We start from the raw sequence: 21244 nt of genomic DNA, 5'->3' as shown, positions 1-21244 counted from the left end.
CTCCCATCCCACTAGTACAGCCTGTGCAGAGACTGGGCAGGAAAGACTTTCACTGTACAAGGGAGGAAACTGCAGCCCAGGAAGGTAAGTAGCACAAAAAGCTAAGTGGGGTCTCTGGCTTCTGGCTTCTTGATGCCTTTTGCTGTATGATGATACTCAAGGCAGCTCCCTACGGGCAAGCAAGCAATAGACAGGAGAATGTGGAGGAGGCCAGGACAGGGGGAAAGTAAACCACTTAGTAAACACTACGGAAAACTGATCCCTGATGATAACTGTAATACTCCTTACCATAGCGACCATTGGGATCCATGGCTTTGTTTAATAACCGACACCTACTTAAATCCTTAAGGAATTCATTCTCTGTCTTAAAGGGTGTTGTTATAAAAACCATCATAACTTTGACTTTACTCTGGGTTACCAACAACAACTCTTTTACGCAAAAAGAGACACTAAAACCAGACACCTGGCTTCAGGTCCTCAGTGTTCCCATCTGGAAAATAGAAGGGTCTGGCCAGGGGATTTCTAAGGCGAGCATCCTGATAAGAAAACTATACTCAAAGCGCCCTGTGGAATTACCACAAAAATGAAACCCTCTAGAACCCCTAAGAAAAGAAACAAGTGTAGCCAGGAGATAACAAGGACAGGACGAAACAGCACATTAGCTTTGGGGAAACCCGGACTCGAAGTGTTCTTTTGGTTTTCCAACTTTTCCTCTGCCAAATATAAAAATAGGCAGCTACTTCCGTGGAACTCTCAAAAAGAATTTAATTAAATAAAATCAATGAAAATAATGCTTTGTTCTCCCACAAGTGGCTCAGGAGTATCCCGCTTAGAGACACTTTCTTCCCTGCGGGGCTGATGTCAACAGCCCAATGCTTAGGCCCAAACAAAGGCCTCCTGGCACAGGGATGAGAGGCAAAACATCTAGGTCTCCACAACTGGCCCTATTCCAATCTGAGGGGAAAGGGGCAGCGAGGAGAGAAAAATAACTAAGCTTTTGAAAGGCTAGGAGAAGAGTCAAGAATTACTAAATCTATCGTTTCTCAAGTGAATAAAGAACTCTTGAAAGGGATAATGGAAGGGTGCAGCTTTCAATCTGAATTACTTTCTTTGTTTAACTCTGTTCTGCCTATGGTCACAGACTTGTACACCAACCCAGCATCCTGGTTTTGCCTTTGGTTGCTGGCAAGGCCTGGGGGCAGTGTGGGAGTTGGGAGACCTGGACTCAAATCCTCGCTCTCTCCAATTTCACTTGGTTTAAACTCAGACAAGTGGCTGCACCTTCCAGGCCTCCATTTCCTGCCTGTAAAAGAAGAGGGTTCACTAGATTCCCTCTAGATCCTCAGTAGCAGGGGTTTAGGGCTGAAGGCCCTCCAGTTCTCCCCAGGGACAGGTTTAATTTCCATAGGTCCTGGCAGCCGGATGGCTCAGCAAACACGCTCTGGCAGCGGTTGCCCCCATTCCTGCACACACCAACCACCCACTCCCACACCTTAGGGGCTTGCCTCTGCACCAACACCATCACCTGTAAGGCCAATTCACCCTCCCACCCACGTCACTACTGCCGGAACAGGTCTGATCAACTAAAATCTGCCAAGCTGAGCTGAGCATACGGGAGCAAAGAAAAAGCAAAACAAACAAGCGCCCTCTCCTCTCTGGACCTCAGAATTTCTCTCAAACTGATAGAACTGAAGATACGAGCGTCCCTCCCCAGAACAAGAGGCTAGCCTTGCTTGTAAAAACACATAACAAGCCCCAAGCCAAACGGAGCCAACGACACCCGGGCTGACTAGACACAGGGAAAGGACCTACAAGGCAAGCAAAAGGCCGAGAAGACCTAGACAGCGCTGGGCGCTGTTTAAACTGGACCGTTCTTTCTGCAGGCTGGGGAGGCGCTCGCGATCTCCCAGCAGGGGCAGTCGCCAGAGTGCGGGGACAATGGTGCGCTAGACACGGTCTTCTTTTGGAGGGGAACCCATGGACCCTTAACTCAACCGGGTCTTTAAGACGTGCGGTGGAAGTGAGGGGCTGTCCTGGTCACATCAAGTAATGCACCACGGCCGGGGACAGGCTCTTGGCCTGGGGTAAGCTTTTTGTAACCGCTTTCGTGTTTTTCGTTTCCCCGTTTTTCAGTCTGGCAGTTTAGTCTGACGGCCAAGTGGTACCTTTTCAATGTCTCTTGTCGTCCTCCTCCGGCAAGTGGCGCCCCGCGCGCCGCTCCCTCCCCCGCGGCTCGAGACAATGGCCAGGTTCCGCAGAGCGGCCCTTCCAGGGCCAGCGAGGCGCCGGGATCCCAGGGTAGAGCGCACGTGCGTTTGTTGTGGTGCCTGAGCCCCCACCCCCGCCGCAGGCCTCAGCTCCCGGTCTGCAGAACAAGCTGTCGGGATCCCCAGGACGCCGGAGTCGGCGAGGCGTCCCACACCTTCCCGACGGTGCGGTGCAGAAAGCGGGGCTCCCGGGGGCCGAGCGCACGTGGGTTTGTTGTGGGTCCGCAGGCTCGCGGAGCCCGGGGGACGCCAGGGCTGTCCCCGGGCCGGGACCGACACACAGACACCCCGGCCCAAATGGTGGCCGGCCCGCCGGCGAGACGGCTGAGGCGGCGCAGGGCACCGGCTCGGCGCGCCCCGGGCCCCGCCGCCCCGCTCCCCTCCCGAGCCCCTTCGCGCGCCTCCGCCCGGACCCCGGGCCGCGCCGCCGCCCTGCGCACCCCTACTCACTCGCTGCGCGCTCAGCCGCCCGGGCTGCGGCTGCTCCGCCCGCTCCGCGCCCTCGCCGGCCGGCAGCCGCTCCCTTTGTTAGCGCCGGGCAGTGCCCCAGGCGTCTTCCCCGGCCCGGCCCTGCCCTGCACTCCCCTCCCCCAGGTGCCGCCCGACTCGGCTCCCCGCGGCCGCAGGGGAGCCTGGCCGCTGGGAGCCCGGCGCCAAGTCCCGGCGGGAGGGTCTGCTGGGGACGGGTGGGGGACCGGGGCTGAGGGGTGGAGGGGACGGCGAAGGAGGGGAGAAGAGCGCGGCAGAGGGGCGGGGGAAGCGACGGGCTCCGTTATGCAAATTGTCGGGCCGACGGGGTGGGTCCCCGGTTTCACGGTGCCCCAAACCCCCTGGCGTGGCCCTCCGGGGGTCTCTAGTAAGCGGGCCTCCGGATGAGGGGTGCCGGGGAGCGCAACGCGTGATGCTGGGACCCTGCCTCCTGCTGAGGAGGCCGGACGGGGGAACAGGGGGAGGGGCGACGCGGCTGGGCCGGGATCCCCAAATGCTGGCTCACCTCCCGGGTCCGCAGGTCCGGAGGGTTGAATCCGACACTCTCTCGGGCCTTTCAAGGGGAACTATAAATCCTGGCTCTGCTACCGACTGACCGCGTGACCCTGAGCAAGTCACTTAGCCTCTCTGAACTATTCTTATGTAGAATATGAAAATACAAAATCTCTTTCACGGGGTTTGACCAGAACCTCCCAGCATCAGGCGTGGCACGTGCCTTTCAAACACCGCAAATGCAAAAGGGGAGTGTGGGCCCGAGCTGTCTGCAGGCTGGGGGACCGGAAGCCTCAGGTAGGGCGGTGAAGGAGTGAGATTCCGTCCCTTCACTGAGGCTGATCAGGGGCTTCCAGGGGGAGGCGAGAGGAAACGGCAGGTTGCAGGTTGAGCAAGCATCACATTGGTATACTAACCACAGAAAGCCGCCCTACAGGAAGGCCAGAAGCAGCTTTGGGCTGCCACTCCGGTCCCCATAGACAGGATGGGACTACCAATGCAGTAATCATCGCCTGAATGTATTTTGAGCACCCACTTCGCACCAGGCTCTGTGCTTGGAGGGAAGGGCAGAGTGGAAGGTAGTCTAGGTCCTCTGGGGACACAATGTGGAGGACGCAAGTACCAGTCCTTGAAGCCCAGACATAGAACTCTCTCCAAATCGAGGTGACCACTTGCCACCACCCACTTGAGAAAAAGGAGCTCACATCCTCATCTCAACTCCATCACCCTTCTTCCAAATATTGCTTCCTCCCTTCCCAGATCCTGGACCCCTCCTGCTATGCTGCCTGCCCTTCCCAGGAGCTGAGGAAGCATTACTGCTCAGTGCAGAGAGCTCCAGTGGGATGAGGTGCCAAGCAGAGCGAATTCAAATCTCTGTGACCAACTAGCTGTGTGTTGGTTTGAGTTCCTCAACCTCTCTGAGTCTCTTTGAACCTCTCCTCTTCTGTATGGTGGAGATATTAATGACAGTGTTGTTTTCAGGATTATGTGAAACAAGCTCTATGAAGCCTTTAGCTTACTATCTGGCATGTAGAGGTGTTCGTAACAGTAAAATGTATGAGTGAACGAGTGGAAGTAGACAAACTCATAAGACTTTCTGGGAGGATGCCATATTGAAGATTTCAAGCTTTAGTCTCAAAAAATCGGAAACTCTTAAAAGATCTCATGCAGGGGCATGGCAGGCATCCTGGTGTTTTATACTGATTTTTCTGATAGCTTACTGGAAAATGGATGGCAGGAGCAGGGACTGTGAGCATGGACCATAGAGACCAGCTTGCAAACTGCCGTCCGGGGAGATATAACAGGAGCTGAGGCAATGACAGCAGGAATGAAGAAAAGACATGCAAATAAAACCTACCATTTGGGGAGCAAAGGCGTTTCGCCTTATTATATTGTCTCTCCTTGTCATAAGATATGTGATGGCCTTAGCCCCATTGTATGGATGAGAAAATTGAAGTCACCAAGGAAAATGGAGGAGCTAGAATTTGAACCCTCTTCCACATTAATGGAAAGCCTTAATCATTTCCTCCCTCAGTATCACTTTTGTGTCAACACTACTTAAGAACCAACAACAAGGGGGTAGCTGGCTGGCTCAGTCAAAAGAGCATGCGACTCTTGATCTGGGGTAATGAGTTCGAGCCCCACAAGTATAGAGATTACTAAAAATAAATAAATAAAGAAAGAAAGAAAGAACAAGAAACAGAGGAGAGGCTTTTCTAGAAGGTTCTCCAGTCCCGCTCCATAGCAGTCTTTACAAGGAGAACTACAGCCGAATTATGGAGAAAACAAAGGAAGAGGCTGACTCTGAATTTCCTCAGGACCCCGATGACCGGAGATGACATGAAACGGCCAAGAAGTTTCTGGGGCTATGAGGCAGATGAGTGGGCAGGTAGGGAAGATGCCCCTGCAAGATGTCCAGGGTGGGAGCAGCTGTGGAGCCATTCCCTTTGGGGGCTACTCCCTCCGGGTTGCAGCTGGGGCCTTCTGACCTGTTAGTGAGAGGCAGGAAGTGGGTGGTCCTGTCCTCCCCAGCCTGTCCAGGAGGCTTTCCCATGTATTCTCTCTGGGGCCCCTGCCTTGACAGGCTCTTTTTCGTTGAAGTACAGATACCTAATTTCGCTCTGGACACTATCTCCAGCTCCCCACCCCACCCCCCCCCCCCATGAACTCAGTCTCCGCTCATGAATTATATTTTAGGTAATGCCTTTCTTGGTCATCCTTTTAGGCACTCTCCCGACTAATACAAATAATGCCCTACTTTATAATGTTCATTTGCAACAATCCACTCACAGTATTTTCATAGCACTCTTGAATTGGAGGTGGTGCTATTACACAGTCTTGCAAGGAATAAAGAAAGCACAAACGGTTGAAAATATCCTCCCAAACCCTTCTTCCTTATCCCACTCTACCTGCTCACATAGAATCTTTGACAGCCCCCGAGGTTCTTCTCTGCACCCCTTCAGCACCCATTGTCCAATATAAGGGTGGGCTCAGGGCTGAAGGAACCACCCTGTGGTTGATCTGTACCCCCTACCCTGGGCCTCGGTGCTATCAGCCTCAAAGATAAAGATACCTATACACAGCTAAGTCTATGGAGCCCAAAGCAGAAAATAGAAGTAGAGTCACAGCATCTCTAGGAGAACAACACTAGGGGGCAGAGGCTGGACACCAGAGACAGGCCTCGGGGAGGATCACAGCCACAGGACCGGGAAGTGGCTAGCCCGACCGTGCCTAGTACAGCAAGCAGTACAGCACCAAGACCTCAGAGTGTGATATGGGCATAGTATGAGTAGGTGTGGTCAAAGAAATGGATGTATCCCGTGGGCACAGGTGTCGTTGGACTGCGCTTCGCCCAATCAACTTCAGTGTCCAGCCCCGTCCTAGGAGATACGAGCAGAAACCAAGTCTCAATTCTCAAATCATTGATGGTTGAGCCAAATATCTTTTGGTTCATAATAATAACAGTTGCCATGTACTGAACACCTCCTGTATGCAAGGCAATCTATGTGCCTGTTCTCGTTTAATCCTCACTTGGCAGAGGGGGTATCGTTCTAGAACCCTGGTGTACCTAAGTCCTCTTAGATGACTCCTCCTGTTCTTGCCTTAAGGCCAATCTTAGCATGAAATTAATGTACAGGAGGCAAGGGGATGGCTACAAATCTCATTCCAAGACCATGACAAAGGGAGAGAGGTCTTTCCTGCAGGTTTCTTAAGAAGACAAAATGGGGTCACACCAAACATCAAGATGCAAGGCTTCCTAAATATCTGCTTACAACATCCCTTTCTCTGATGTTCGACTCCTGACATCACCTTCTCACATTTCTCTACCTGCCTCCTCAGCATCCCTCACCCTCCCGTGATACTCCTCCAGCTCCCTCCCACTTCCCAAGTCCTTCCCTCTAGAGGTTTTCCTTAATTTGAACTAGCCTCTCTCTGCAACTCCAAAAGGTATGAGAAAAAGAGTGGGAAGCTGCAAGAAAAATAAAGACAATGCACGTGAATATAGATCTCTACATTACAAATGGCTTACATATACATTACCCCATTTGAGCCCTTTGCAGACTCACAATAGCCTGGGAGGTGAGTATGGCTCCTTATCATCCCCACTTACAGATGAGAAAACTGAGGCTCAGAGGTAAAGCGAATTGCCTAAAGTCCATCAGTGCGTGTTGAGCGATGCCCTGAAACCAAGTCCTCTTTCCTTCCTACCACATGTGGCCCAGGGCTGCAAAAGCCTGGAGGGGCACATCAGACTGTCAGTAACACTTCACGCACTGCTGCCTGCCCAAACTGCTGCCCTGGGGCCCCAGGGCAGGACTCAGAAGCTGTGCTCAGGAGATCTCACTCACTAGCAATGGAAGGAAGTGCAGGGGCGAAAGGACTCAGAAATCAAAGATGCTTGTAATAAATGCCCTCAAAAAGTTCCAGGAAATTTTCTTCTTTCAAGGAAAGAATCACCAAATTGGAAGCTGCCTCCTGTGTATTTATTACCTGAGAATGACCCTCAGAAGACCTACAGTAAGGGTCAGTCTGTGTGCAAGAGAGTGTGAGGGGCAGTGAAACTCTCTGAAATTAACAAATGTTGGGGCGCCTGGGTGGCACAGCGGTTAAGCATCTGCCTTCGGCTCAGGGCGTGATCCCGGCGTTCTGGGATCGAGCCCCACATCAGGCTCCTCCACTATGAGCCTGCTTCTTCCTCTCCCACTCCCCCTGCTTGTGTTCCCTCTCTCGCTGGCTCTCTCTATCTCTGTCAAATAAATAAATAAAATCTTAAAAAAAAAAAAAAGTTTTGAGGGGAAAAGAATCAGTATCTGATGCCTGTTCGTGATGTCTCCCAAACCTGCCTCTGTAGGGCCTCATGTTTTTAAAAAGCTATTGTTAATAGTTGTTCTAATTTTACAGATCAAGTTTGCTTTCGGAAATTTAGAAAAGTCAGAGAGGTCTAAAGAAGCAAGGGGTATGGGGTACCTGGGTGTCTCAGCCGTTAAGTGTCTGCCTTCAGCTCAGGTCATGATCCCAGGGTCCTGGGATTGAGCCCCACATCAGGCTCCCTACCGTTCAGTGGGAAGCCTGCTTCTTCCTCTCCCACTCCCCCTGCTTGTGTTCCCTCTCTCGATGGCTGTCTCTCTCTGTCAAATAAATAAATAAAATCTTTTAACAACAAAAAAAAAAGAAGCAAGGGGGAAATATTGTCAGCCCATCAGCCACAGGCAGAATTAACCTTTTGGCCTATTTTCTTCTGCTTATTTGCTATATATTTTTCTACAGCTTTCCATAGTTGAGATCATAATCTATATCATTGATATCCAGGTTTTTCCCCCGTGGAGAGTATAACATAAGCATTGCCTGTATGTATGTCATAATAAATTTATTCATTCACCTCAGCCCTTATTAGATGCAAGGCAAGCATTCTGAGTCAAGTTGTTATTGGTGTATTTGCACCATTTGTTGGTTGGAAAAGAGACAGTTTAGGGACTAAGAGTACTTACTGACTCTGGAGTCAGGCTGCCTGGGTTTGAATCCTGATTCTGCCACATCCTAGTTGCGTGACCTTGGACCAGTTAATTAACCTCTCTGGCTCCATCTCCTAACCTATAAAACGAGGATAGTAGTATCTACCTCACAAAGTGGTTCTAAAGATGAAATGAGTTAATTACATGAAAAGTGCTTAGAATAGTAGATGTCATGGTAAGCACTAAGGAGTTGCTATTAGCAATATACGGTTATGTGCTTGCACCATAAATTATTCAACTATTCTCCGGCAGCTGGACATTAACATTGCTTCCAATTCTCCCACGATTATAAATAGCCCTATAAACCGTTGACTGCATGCATCAGGGGAGGAAAGGTAGATTGAGACTCTGCTGTGAAAACATTTGAGTGCCAAGATAAGGCATTAAGAATTAAGAAATTCTGGATAAACGACCCAGGAGAAAAACTCACCTTGGAAGGAGACATCCAATCAATTTGAAGAGATGACATTTAATTGTACATGGCAAACATTTGTTGAGCTCTGTGGGCCAGAAAGGGTCTAGGCCAGGTCAGGAAACACCGAGATGAACAGGGGACAGCGAGACGAGCAAGAGACAGGCCCGACTCTCCAGGACCTTTGGTCAGTTACAAAACTGTCACAGCTGTTATGTCCAGGAGTAAATTTCCACCGTGACATAGTTCTGCATTATCACCTACGTGTGCAGGAATTAGAGAACGCCTCATTTCAAATGACAATACAGCAGGGAGTACGAACTCGGCCAGTCCTCCCTTCACACCCTCTTTGAGAAGGCTTGATCAAGAATGTCTGTTTCTTGGGGTGCTTGGGTGGCTCAGTCCATTAAGCATCTGCCTTTGGCTCAGGTCATGATCCAGGAGTCTTGGGAACGAGCCCCACATTGGGCTCCCTGCTCAGTGGGGAGCCTGCTTCTTCTACCTCTCACCCTGCTCCTGCTCTCTCTCTCTCTCTCTCGCTCACTCTCTCTCTCCCTCTCAAATAAATAAAATCTTAAAAAAGAAAAAATGCCTGTTTCTCAGAAGTGTTGCGACACTAGAGATGGCATTCATGAAGCCCTTAGTCTAATGTCTGGTACATGGCAGAGACTCAAAAAACGAATAGCTGATATTTACTGAGCACTTGCCAAGTGCCAGGTACTACGTTAAGTACTTTCTAAACATTCCATCATGGCACACTTGCAGCAACCCTGTTAGGGAGAGACAATCAACTTTATCATTCATATTTTAGAGAGGAGGAAACAAAGAAATGAGTGACTTAACCAGGGTCACACCAGGAGTAAGCGGTGAAGCTGGATTCTTAACCCAGGCATTTGATTAATGACAGCAAGCCAATAGCCAGGGTTGAATTCGGGTGGTTTAGACATTCAAAGGATCACGCCATTGATTATCGTCCTTCACCAGCTTCTCCCCAAAGAGAACTGGCATTTCATGAGAGAAGCTACACCACACAGAGTGCCCCAATCTCTGAGTCAGCAGGCCTGAATTCTACCCCCAACATTCACGATTCAGACTGCAGAAATCAGATCAGGGACTTCCCCTTTGCTACTCTGAAATGAGGGCAGTTGGACTAAATTAGTAGTTTCTCAACCGAGTAGACCTTTGAAATCACATGCAGAAATCATGTAAAATAATAAATTCTCTTCTCCCCCCAACATTTCAGCGGTTCGGGGGTCGGAACTTGGGTATCTGTAATTGTTAACATGGTCCCCAGGCAGTGCTGATGATGGGCAGGGTTGACAGATAAGTCGACAAGGTTTCACCTAAGGCTCTTTCTTTCTAACTTGTCCCAAAGGAACAGGATAAAAAGCCACCAACCGTGCCTAAGCACCATGGTGCTCCATGACCATGGGAGACCTCTCTCTCAATAGCACCCCGAGTGAGGGACCTTCTGCCAAGGGACTGTGAGCTTTGGATGGCTCAGACATGGCCACAGCCTCAGCCACGTTCTTGTTGACAATCATCACCAATAGTTAATGCACCACCAACCGCTGGACAATAGCCTATGGAAAGGGCCACATTTCTCCATCACTGGCACAGCTCCTAAGGTCAAATGTCTCCTGGAAAGCAGCATGAGCTTTCTAGACTCTCCTTGTGTCGGGTACAACACAAAAACTTTGGTACTTCCCAGGAGAAACCTGAGTGTACAGCTGCAACGTGACCCTGCCAGGAGTTGGTGTGGGCACTGGCGATTTGAATTAATCCATAAGGAGCTCTGCTAAGGTCTAAGCGTGTGCAAAATCAGATAGGCATTTGAGGAGCACTGATAAGGCTCAGTGCAGGAAATAGCCCCTGAACAATGCCACATTATCCATTACAGTCTTCCTTCGCTGATAACATAAAGTACTCAACTGTCAAGTTCAATTAGCAAGCAGGTGGTCTAAAATGAGAATAAGAGCCTGTATCGCTCAACTCCAATGGCTCAGAGCACTGCAGAGTCATGACCTGAAGGCCTCAGAATGACTCCATCCAAAAGTCAGGGACACCAGGGCAGGCCCCCTTAGGCCGAAGATTTGTGTGCGTTCCTGAGGGTTTGAAGGAGGGGGAGTACAGGCACTTGTATTAAATAGATACCATTGTATTATTGTATCAGATCGGCTTGGGGTCCTATCACATGAGCTGTAATTGCAGGGAGCAAGGGATACCATTTATCATACCTCTCTATGCAGTTCCTCTATGAGGACTTCCTCAAGCTCACAGAAAGGACAGAGAGTAAGAAACTCATTTCCTTGCCCCAAATAGATGCAAAGTTCCTAAGTCCACATTCAGAGGGAACTAACTGTACAGGAGAGATTTTTGTTTGTAGACTCTGGGCCTCATCCCAGGTTGGGTTAAGAAGAAAGGGCCACAGAGCACCCACTTGATTTTAATCTACCCCCTTTAAAATGTGTTCCTCACTTAGAGGACTCCCAAGGTACTCTGCTGTACATCTTTCAACTGATCTCTATTTTGCAGATAAATCAGCTGAGGCCTAGAAACTCAAATGGCCTGGCAAAGATTACCTAGCTAATAAGTGGCAAAGTTTGGACTAGAGCCTACATCTTCTGACTCTGTTATAGATGCTAATAAGGGGCCACAGGGCAGCCCGGAAAGTATAGAGAGAACCAGAGGCTTAAAAAGCAGAAACTGCTGTGGGCCAGCCCCCCATAATGAGACCCCTGAGAGGAATCAGGCCCTGCTCATTATTTTCCAACTCTTCAGAGTGGTCAGGGATCATTAGGCTGGGTTTTCAGCCTGTCTCTTCAAAGGGCTAAGAAAGCGATTAATGGCATGGTAGAGAATGGCCAGAAGCCTGGTGGAATGTTATTGTTTCTGCTGGGAAGAAGGAAGTCACTCATCATTTGTGTGAGGCTAGACCCCCGATAGTACATTTCCTTCGCCTCAGCGTTTTTGGCGCAGAGGGTGAGGTGGCCTCCCTGCTTCGGAGATCTCGTGAGCTGGAAGAAATAATAATTCTCAGTTATTGATTACTGAGGTGAAACAGAGCGTGCTAAGATTAGGATCTGGATATTCCAGGATGATCTGAGAGATAATAATGACTTCCTCAAATTACTGAGCCGCCAATGGAACCACGCCATCGTTAATCCTCACAAAGACCTGTGCGCGTGCGTCATTACGAGCAGTTACAAAGGAGATAGCTAAGGCTTAAAGGGTTTGAATAATTGGCCAAAGGCCACGTGTCTTGTAACTGGCAGAGCCGGGGATTGAACCAACGTGTGCATGACTTCAAAGCCACTCTTTAACCACCGTGCTCATCATCAGTTTTTCCTTGGAGGCAAAGTGATGTGAGGTTGGCCTGACTCACCTCCCCATTATCTCTGCCGCTAGCGCTCGCTTTTACCTTTTCAGTTCTCTGAAATGTCCTCTTCGTCTCACTCTGACTGCATGAACACAACCCCTCCGCTAAAGTCTAATTCAACCCTGAGCTGCTGCAGGAAGCCTGGAGTCCAAAATCATTTCTTCCTTCTCTAAAGTCTTAGAAACACTTGTAGAATTTCCCAGGGCCGTTTTTTTTTTTTTTTCATTCATGAAATATAAAACTAAATGAGGTTGGGTTTTTTTACATACTTTCAAATAAATATGCATTAGATATTTCATAGAAACACTGTTTTATATTAATCAATCCACAAATCAGGACAAAATTTCCTTTAACAGATTCAGAGATGTGAATTGATTCAGTACAGAATCTTCTTCTAAGCCATCCCCCAGATGTGAACCCAGAATCATAGAGGTATGGAAGCGGGGGGTCCCTCCTGGTTTCACCCATGGCCAAGAAACAGACCTGCTCCTCTTAGCTGACATTTTCCTCTCTGAGCCTCTCCAAGGTCTTTAAAAAAAATTCCAGAAAGGCCGTGCCTCTCCAGCAGGCTAGTGCCACAGCTCGTTCCCTAAATAACTCATGAGACAGGAGCTGTCTGTGTGGTAGTGGCATTTCAGCGGGCTTTGGGGTCAAGCAAAATGGAGTGTGACCCCTGCAATGCTTTTTACTAGCCAGGTGGCTTCGGGAAAGACCCTTAACCCCTCTGAGCCCATGAAGTGGGAACACTATAAGGTTTGAAAGATCACGGTAAAGATCAGCAATAATGCTATTATGAGCACCAAATAGGTACTCAAGAGATGACAGCTATTGCGATTGTGAAATGTGACCCCCAATCAAAAGGAGGCAAACAACTAACTTCCCTGGGGCCAATTCAGAAAAAAAGATAAATGCTTTTGGTCTTGCCTAAAATGCCTCCTTCTTCTCTTCCTTCTCTCCAAATCCCATTAAAAATTAAACATTGTAACTTCAATTACCTGTTTGTGTCCCTCCAAAATTCACATGTTGAAAACCTAACGCCCCAGGTGATGGTAGGAGGTGGGCCTTTGGGTGGTCATGAGGTCTTGAGGCCGAAGCCCTCACAAATGGGATTCGTGCCCTTGTGAAAGCTGCCTGAGAAAGCTCCCTTGCCCTTCCACCGCATGAGGACACAGCAAAAAAGATGACCATCTGTCAACCAGGAAGCTAACCCTTGCTAGACACTGAGGCTGCCGGTGCCTTAGCTGTGGACTGCTTGGCCTCTAAAACTGCAACAAATACACTTCTGTTCTTTGTAAGCCACCCAGCCTCTCGTAGTTTAGTTATAGCAGCCTGAACAGATTTGTCCATGAGAAAATTAGCACCGCTTTTCAGCTTCTAAACGATTGCTGCTCATATCTGCCATTTTGAAAAAGAAGCAACATGGAGACAACGTTCTCACATTTAACCTTAAAATGACAGGCCTTGGACTGAATCAGAGAGCTGGAGGCCACAGGAAGGTCTCGTAGTAGCGGCTACTCATCCCTCTGTGAGAAAAACCGAAGGTGTTACTGGAGATTTTACTACATTCGTAGAATGTCAAAGATTATCTCATTTCCCTCATGAGGAAACAAGCAGCAGAGTGATAGCGAATCCTCTCCTGTGTTGCCCAGGCAAAACCAGATTTCTTTCACCCCTCTGCCCATCAGTTTAAAGGCATTACTGAGTACTCCTTGCACACTAGCTCCCAGGGGTGCAAGGCAGCGGGAGCCAGGGCCCCAGCCCTGCAGGAGTTCACAGGATGGGGAAGCAAAAGGCACAGCCATGACGGGACACCTCAAGACTTTCATGATCCAGAGCTAAGTGGGGCAAACTCCATGGTACAGGAAGTATACTTGTTCCGTTCACTGTTCCATCCCCCGTCCTTAGAATAGTTCCACTGAGGCAGCACGTATATTGTTAATGCAGTTAATGGACTCTGGAGGCACAGGGGCTAGAATTGAATCCCAGGTCACTCAAGGAATAGCTGAGCAATCTTGGGCAAGTGACTTAATCTCTCTGTGCTTCAATTTTCCCATAGTAAAGCATGCATAGTATTATAAAGATGAAATGAGATAACCCATGTAAAGTATTTAAAAAGTGCCAGCACAGGGTAAATACTCAAAGGACATTAACCATAATTAGTATTCTAAACAATCACATTATTACAGAAGAAATTAGTATTTGATGAGTATATATATATACATATATGTGTGCATACTTGATATGCCATCAAATGATAGTTGATGAATAAATGAATGAATGATGGAATGAAGTGAATGAATGCAGTTGGAGTCAGAGAAGGAAGGGATTTTTGCAGGCTGAAGTGCTCAGGGAAGGTGTCCTAGCAGAGGCCAGACCTGAGCCAGGCATTTAAGAAAGTGTAGGATCTGAGCAGGATGAAACAGAAAGAAAAGAAAAATGTTTACACTTTCAGAAGATCTCTTAGACAAAGACTTAACATCTAAAGATGTTTATTAAAGTGTTAATTTTTTTTTTGTGTGTAAAATACTGGAAACAGCCTAAATAGCCACTGAGGAAATCAAAAACAATTTGATAAATCTATAAAATAAATTACTTTTAATCCATTAAAATGATATTTTCAAACAATAGTGAATAACAAATATGTTCAGATTGTAAGAGTCAAAAAAACCCACCACACATTATTCATAGAATAATCTCAACTAAGTAAAAACACCATTTGCCTATAAAAAGAAAGAAACGAAATTATCAAAGTGTTAGAAAGAAGGGATATGGATAATTTTGTTTCTTTAAATCTTTCTTAGTTTTACAAACATTCTACAATGGATATGTATTATTTTAATAATTGTGTTTGTTTTTAGTTGCGGTAAAATATAAAATTTGCCATTTTAACCATTTTTACCTGTCCAGTTCAATTAATAATATTTTTTGAAGTCTTATATTTTTCTCGGGTGAACAAGAGTCCCAGGCCCAGGGCCTTGTTCACACTGCCATCCTGTCAGAGCGGCCCCCCAGATGCCGAGGGGAAACATGGCCACTTCTCGTGCCCGAGCACCCCAACCAACCCCTTTGTCCTGGAAAACACCATTAGGATTTTGAAACATGTAACTGCCTGCTGAGGGTTGGCGCTTCGGCCCTCCCATGTGGAGAATTATTCCTCCCTAAAGTCAGGGTGTTAACAGGCTTGTCATGTCTGGACAACGAGCGGCCTCCCCCATCCCCAGGTCTCTTCATTTTGTCTCCGATACTGTTCCACACAAATGCAACTTCCAGCCATTTCCTCCAGTGCTCACAAATCGGACGGGGGCGGGGGGTCCCCCCTCAGGCTCCAGAATCCCAAAAAGTCCCCCTGTGCCTCCTGGAAAGTACGCAAAGTGGGGATGTGGAGCCTCTTCACCTACTTCTGAAGGCTTGGCCTCATGCTGCAGCTTGCATAATGAATCACCCATGAGTTAGAACACCTTGTGAAAGAGAAGCCTGGCCAGAGGGAAGAGCTACCTGGCCTCAGGCCTGCGTGTCTGCTGCGTGCCCATGTCCGAGGGGAAAAGGCTCATCTTGAAGTTGCTCCTCAGCTTCCCTACAATCCCACCACTTCTTCTTCTTTTTTTTTTTTTTAAGATTTTATTTATTTATTTGACAGAGAGAGAGAGACAGCCAGCGAGAGAGGGAACACGAGCAGGGGGAGTGGGAGAGGAAGAAGCAGGCTCCCAACAGAGGAGCCCAATGTGGGGCTCGATCCCAGAACGTCGGGATCATGCCCTGAGCCGAAGGCAGACGCTTAACGACTGAGCCACCCAGGCACCCCAATCCCACCACTTCTTATATCCATTCTCTTCCTCTTCCATTTCCATGAGTCTAATTCATTTACTCAAAGATCATTTTTCACCTCTTTCATATACCAGGGACTACGTTAGGGATGAGATACTGCCACCAAAGGTAATGGCAATAATCTTATTAACTGCCAAGCACTGTGCTGAAAAGCTTCACCTGTGCTATCCCATTTAACCCTTATAACAACTCCATACAAAAGGGACTGTTCCCCCCATTTTACAGATTACAGAGCTGAGGCTCAGGAAGAATAAGACACTTGCACAGAAGCACTTCTGGGTAAAGGCGGAAAAGTAACTCTAAATTAGAACACCTCTCTCTCCCAACATTTAACACAATAAACAGCAAAAGTAAAAACCATAAAACAGCAAAAGAAATTATCAGTAATTTCTACTAATAAGCACCCACCAGACCATGCTCTCCCACAGATAACACCTGTACACTCTGGATGAAATATGAATAACAACAACCTGAAGGGACAAGAGAATAAACAGAAGCAAACAGAATCTGAAGGGGAATCAAATCTTAGAAGAGTGTCATGGCGAGGAGTGAACTACCTATTTTTGTAGTTTTCCACCTGCAAATAGGCTGGAGTCAGCACCATGTGGGGTGGCTAAAACCTAAATTTTAAAAAGTTCACAGTCCTTCTGTCCTAAAGAACCAGAAGATAGAATATGCTGGAAAGCAAGAAGAAAGGGGAAATATGGGAAAGGAACGATCCAAAGAGAGAGAGCCCCAAATTCTGTGTGTAAACCCTGACCAAGTTTCTGACAGATCCCAAACCACTCAAGCATTAAGCAGACTCAGTGTAACCAAGCCAAAGACAGGGGAGATGAGCTGAATTGAGTTGCACCCCAAAGGGCAGCTTTGCAGTTTGGATCCACCTAAGTTTATTTGCTTCCTAAACCAAAACATCAACTCTCTCAGAAGACTACGATTAGACATAGAATCTCCATAACATCAAATTCCTAATGCCTAAGATAGAATTCAAAATGAGTCAACATTCAAAGAACCAGGGAATATAATTCAGGCTGAAAAGAAAAGACAATCAACTGACACCAACCCCAATATGATCCAGATGTTGCAATTAGATAAGGATTGTCAAGCAGCTATTACAATTATGCTCAGTGGGAGAGAGTCCAAGATGGCAGAGAGATAAGAGACCTTAGTTTTGTCTGGTCCCAGGAACTCTGCTAGATAGCTATCAAATCATTCTGAACATCTGCAAACTTAACTGGATATCTAAGAAAAGAACAGCTGTAACACTCTACAAGTAGAAAAGCAACCACTTTCTGCAAGAATGACAAGACAGAAAAACACCTCAAAAAAGAGAAAAAGATCATTGAGCCTTACATCGGAAACCAGGGATGTACTGTATGGTGACTAACATAATATAATAAAAAATCATAAAAAAAAAAAGAGAACAAGAGGCAGTACTGACTGCCAGGGACCTACTTGGTATGGGTATAAGTAAGATGTCAGAACTAGAGTTCAGAATAATGATTATAAAGATACCAGCTGGGCTCAAAAAAAGCATAGAAGACGCAAAACAATCCCTTTCTGGAGAAATAAAAGAACCAAAATCTAATCAATATGAAATAAAAAAGGCTATTAATGAGATTTAATCAAAAATGGAGGCTCTAACTTCTTAGATAAATGAGGCAGAAGAGAGAATTAGTGATATAGAAGACAAAATGATGGAGAATAAAGAAGCTGAGAAAAAGAGAGATAAACAACTACTGGATCACAATGGGAGAATTCAAGAGATAAGTGATACCATAAAGTGAAACGATATTAGAATAATTGAGATCCCAGAAGAAGCGGGGGGCAGAAGGTATATTGGAGCAAATTATAGTGGAGAACTTCCCTAATCTGGGGAAGAAAACAGGCATCCAAGTCGAGGAGGCACAGAGAACCTCCTTCAAAATCAATAAAAATAGGTCAACACCTCAACATACAATAGTGAAACTTGCAAATCTCAGAGTCAAAGAGAAAATCCTGGAAGCAGCGCGTGGGACAAGAGGTCCATAACCTACAAGGGTAGAAACATCAGATTGGCAGCAGACCTATCACAGAGACCTGGCAGACCAGAAAGGACTGGCATGATATATTCAGGTTGCTAAATGAGAAAAATACGCAGCCAAGAATACTTTATCCAGCAAAGATGTCAATCAGAATAGAAGGAAAGATAGAAAGCTCCCAGGACAAACAGAAACTAAAAGAATTTGTAATCATTAAACCAGCCCTGCAAAAAATATTAAAGGGGATCCTTTAAGCAAAGAGCAAGCCCAAAAGTAACAGAGCAGAAAGGAACAGAGACAATATACAGAAATAGTGACTTTACAGGTAATACAACAGAACTAAATTCATATCTTTGAATAGTTACACTGAATGTAAATGGCCAAATGCCCCAGTCAAAAGACACAGTGTATCATTGCATGAAAAAGCAAGACCCATCGATGTGCTGTCTGCAAGAGACTCATTTTAGACCCAAAGACACCTCCAGATTTAAAGTGAGGGGGTGGAAAACCATTTATCATGCTAATGGACATCAAAAGAAAGCTGTGGTAGCAATCCTTATATCAGACAAATTAGATTTTAAACCAAAGACTGTAATAAAAGATGAGAAAGGACACTATACCATAATTAAAGGGTCTAACAAGAAGATCTAACAATTGTAAATATTTATGCCCCTAACATGGGAGCAGCCAATTGTGTAAACCAATTAATAACAAAAGTAAAGAAACACATCGATAATAATACAATAATAGTAGGGGACTTTAACACCTCACTCACTGCAATGGACAGATTATCTAAGCAGAAGATCAACAAAGGAATATGGGCTTTGAATGACACACTGTACCAGATGCACTTCACAGATATATTTAGAGCATTCCATCCTAAAGCAACAGAATACACATTCTTCTCAAGTGCACGTGGAACATTCTCCAGAATAGATTGCATACTGGGTCACAAATCAGGTCTCAACCAGTACCAAAAGATTGGGATCATTCCCTGAGTATTTTCAGACCACAATGCTTTGAAATTGAAACTCAATCACAAGAGGAAATTTGGAAAGAACTCCAATACATGGAGGCTAAAGAGCATCCTACTAAAGAATGGGTACCAGGAAATTAAAGGAGAATCAAAAAACTCATGGAAACAAAGGAAAATGAAAACACAACTCTTCAAAACCTTTGGGATGCAGCAAAGGCAGTCATAAAAGGAAAGTATATAGCAATATAAGCCTTTCTCAAGAAACAAGAAAGGTTTCAAATACATAACCTAACCTTACATCTAAAGGAGCTGGAGAAAGAACAGCAAATAAAGCCTAAACCCAGCAGGAGAAGAAAATTAATAAAGATTAGAGCAGAAATCAATGAAATAGAAACAAAAGAACAGTAGAACAGATCAACGAAACTAGGAGTTGGTTCTTTGAAAGAATTAATAAGATTGATAAACCCCTGGACAGACTCACCAAAAAGAAAAGAGGAAGGACCCAAATAAATAAAATCATGAATGAAAGAAGAGAGATCACAACCAACACCAAAGAAATACAAACAACTATAAGAACATATTATGAGCTACTATATGCCAACAAATTAGTCAATGTGGAAGAAATGGATGCATTCTTAGAGATGTATAAACTACCAAAACTGAAACAGGAAGAAATAGAAATCTTGAACAGAACAATAATCAGCAAGGAAACTGAAGTAGTAATCAAAAATCTCCCAACAAACAAGAGCTTAGGGCCAGATGGCTTCCCAGGGGATTTCTACCAAACATTAATAGAAGAATTAATATTTATTCTACTGAAGCTGTTTCAAAAAATAGAAATGGAAAGAAAACTTCCAAACTCTTTCTATGAGGTCAGCATTACCTTGATCCTGAAACCACACAAAGACCCCATCAAGAAGGGGAGTTACAGACCAACATTCCTGATGAACATGGATGTTAAAATTCTCACCAAGATACTAACCAATAGGATCCAACAGTACATTAAAAGGATCATTTACCACAACCAAGTGGGATTTATTCCTGGGTTGCAAGGGTAGTTCAACATCCGCAAATCCATCAATGTGATACACTACATTAATAAAAAGAAAAGACAAGAACCATATGATCCTCTCAATAGATGCAGAAAAAGCATTTGACAACATACAGTATCCTTTCTTGATTAAAACTCTTCATAGCGTAGGGATAGAGGTAACATACCTCAATATCATCAAAACAATATATGAAAAGCCCACAGCAAATATCATTCTCAATGTGGAAACGTGAGAGCTTTTCCCCTGAGGTCAGGAACATGGGAGGGATGTCCACTAGCACCACCGTTATTCAAATTAGTACTAGAAGTCCTAGCCTCAGCAATCAGAAAACAAAAAGAAATAAAAGGCATCCAATCAGCACAGAAGTCAAACCCTCACTCTTCACAGATGACATGATACTCTATGTGGTAAACCCAAAAGACTCCACCCCAGAATTGCTAGAACTCATAGAGGAATTCAGCAAAGTGAATGTCCCGAAATCAGTTGCACTTCTATACATTAACAATGAGACAGAATAAAGAGAAATTAAGAAGTTGATCCCATTTACAATTGCACCAAAAACCATAAGATACCTAGGAATTAACCCAACCAAAGAGACAAAGGATCTGTACTCAGAAAATTATAGAACACTCATGAAAGGAATTAAGGAAGACACAAAGAAATGGAAAAATGTTCCATTCTCATGGATTGGAAGAACAAATATTGTTAAAATGTCTATGCTACCTAGAGCAATCTATATATTCAGTGCAATCCCTACCAAAATACCATCAACTTTTTTCACACAGCTGGAACAAATAATCCTACAATTTGTATGGAACCAGAAAAGACCCCAAACATCCAAAGGAATGTTGAAAAAGAAAACCAAAGCTGGTGGCATCTCAGTTCCAGACTTCCAGCTCTATTACAAAACTGTAATCATCAGGACAGTATGGTACTGATATAAAAACAGACTCATAGATCAATGGAACAGAATAGAGAGCCCAGAAATGGACCCTCAACTCTATGGTCAACTAATCTTCGACAAAGCAGGGAAGAATATCCAATGGAAAAAGGATAGTCTTTCCAACAAATGGTGTTGGGAAAACTGGACAGCCACATGCAGAAGAATGAAACTGGACCGTTTCCTTACACCACACACAGAAATAGACTCAAAATGGATGAAAGACCTAAATGTGAGACAAATCCATCAAAATCCTAGAGGAGAACACAGGCAGCAACCTCTGTGACCTTGGCCACAGAAACTTCTTGCTAGACACGTCTCCAAAGGCAAGGAAAACAAAGGCAAAAATGAACTAGTGGGACTTCATCAAGATAAAAAG

General features: G+C 45.7%; 1 protein-coding gene and 1 long non-coding RNA gene across 11 annotated transcripts in view; one reads left to right on the top strand and one right to left on the bottom strand.

Moving 5' to 3' along the window:
• Window positions 1-21244, bottom strand: part of ST6GAL1 (ST6 beta-galactoside alpha-2,6-sialyltransferase 1) — a 170531-nt gene that overhangs the window by 113294 nt on the left and 35993 nt on the right. For 4 of the 10 annotated variants that reach the window (XM_044383463.3, XM_048214727.2, XM_048214729.2 and 1 more), the window contains exon 1: window positions 2718-2905. The exons of 3 other annotated variants lie outside the window; for them this stretch is intronic. The gene's annotated coding sequence lies outside the window, so the exon portion shown is untranslated. Of the gene's footprint in view, window positions 1-2717; window positions 2906-3261; window positions 3363-21244 lie in introns of those variants that run through there. 3 more of the 10 variants (XM_048214725.2, XM_048214731.2, XM_048214730.2) reach the window with 3 other exon arrangements.
• LOC130542693 (uncharacterized) overlaps window positions 1541-21244 on the top strand; it is a 38032-nt gene continuing 18328 nt past the window's right edge. The window contains exon 1 of the long non-coding RNA XR_008957409.1: window positions 1541-2084. This is a non-coding gene — a long non-coding RNA (uncharacterized LOC130542693). The remainder of the gene's footprint in view (window positions 2085-21244) is intronic.

The sequence above is a fragment of the Ursus arctos genome, unplaced genomic scaffold (assembly GCF_023065955.2).
Source record: "Ursus arctos isolate Adak ecotype North America unplaced genomic scaffold, UrsArc2.0 scaffold_4, whole genome shotgun sequence".
Taxonomy (NCBI): Eukaryota; Metazoa; Chordata; class Mammalia; order Carnivora; family Ursidae; genus Ursus; species Ursus arctos.
Note: the sequence above shows the minus strand (reverse complement) of the source record. Positions and strands in the feature narration are given on the sequence as shown.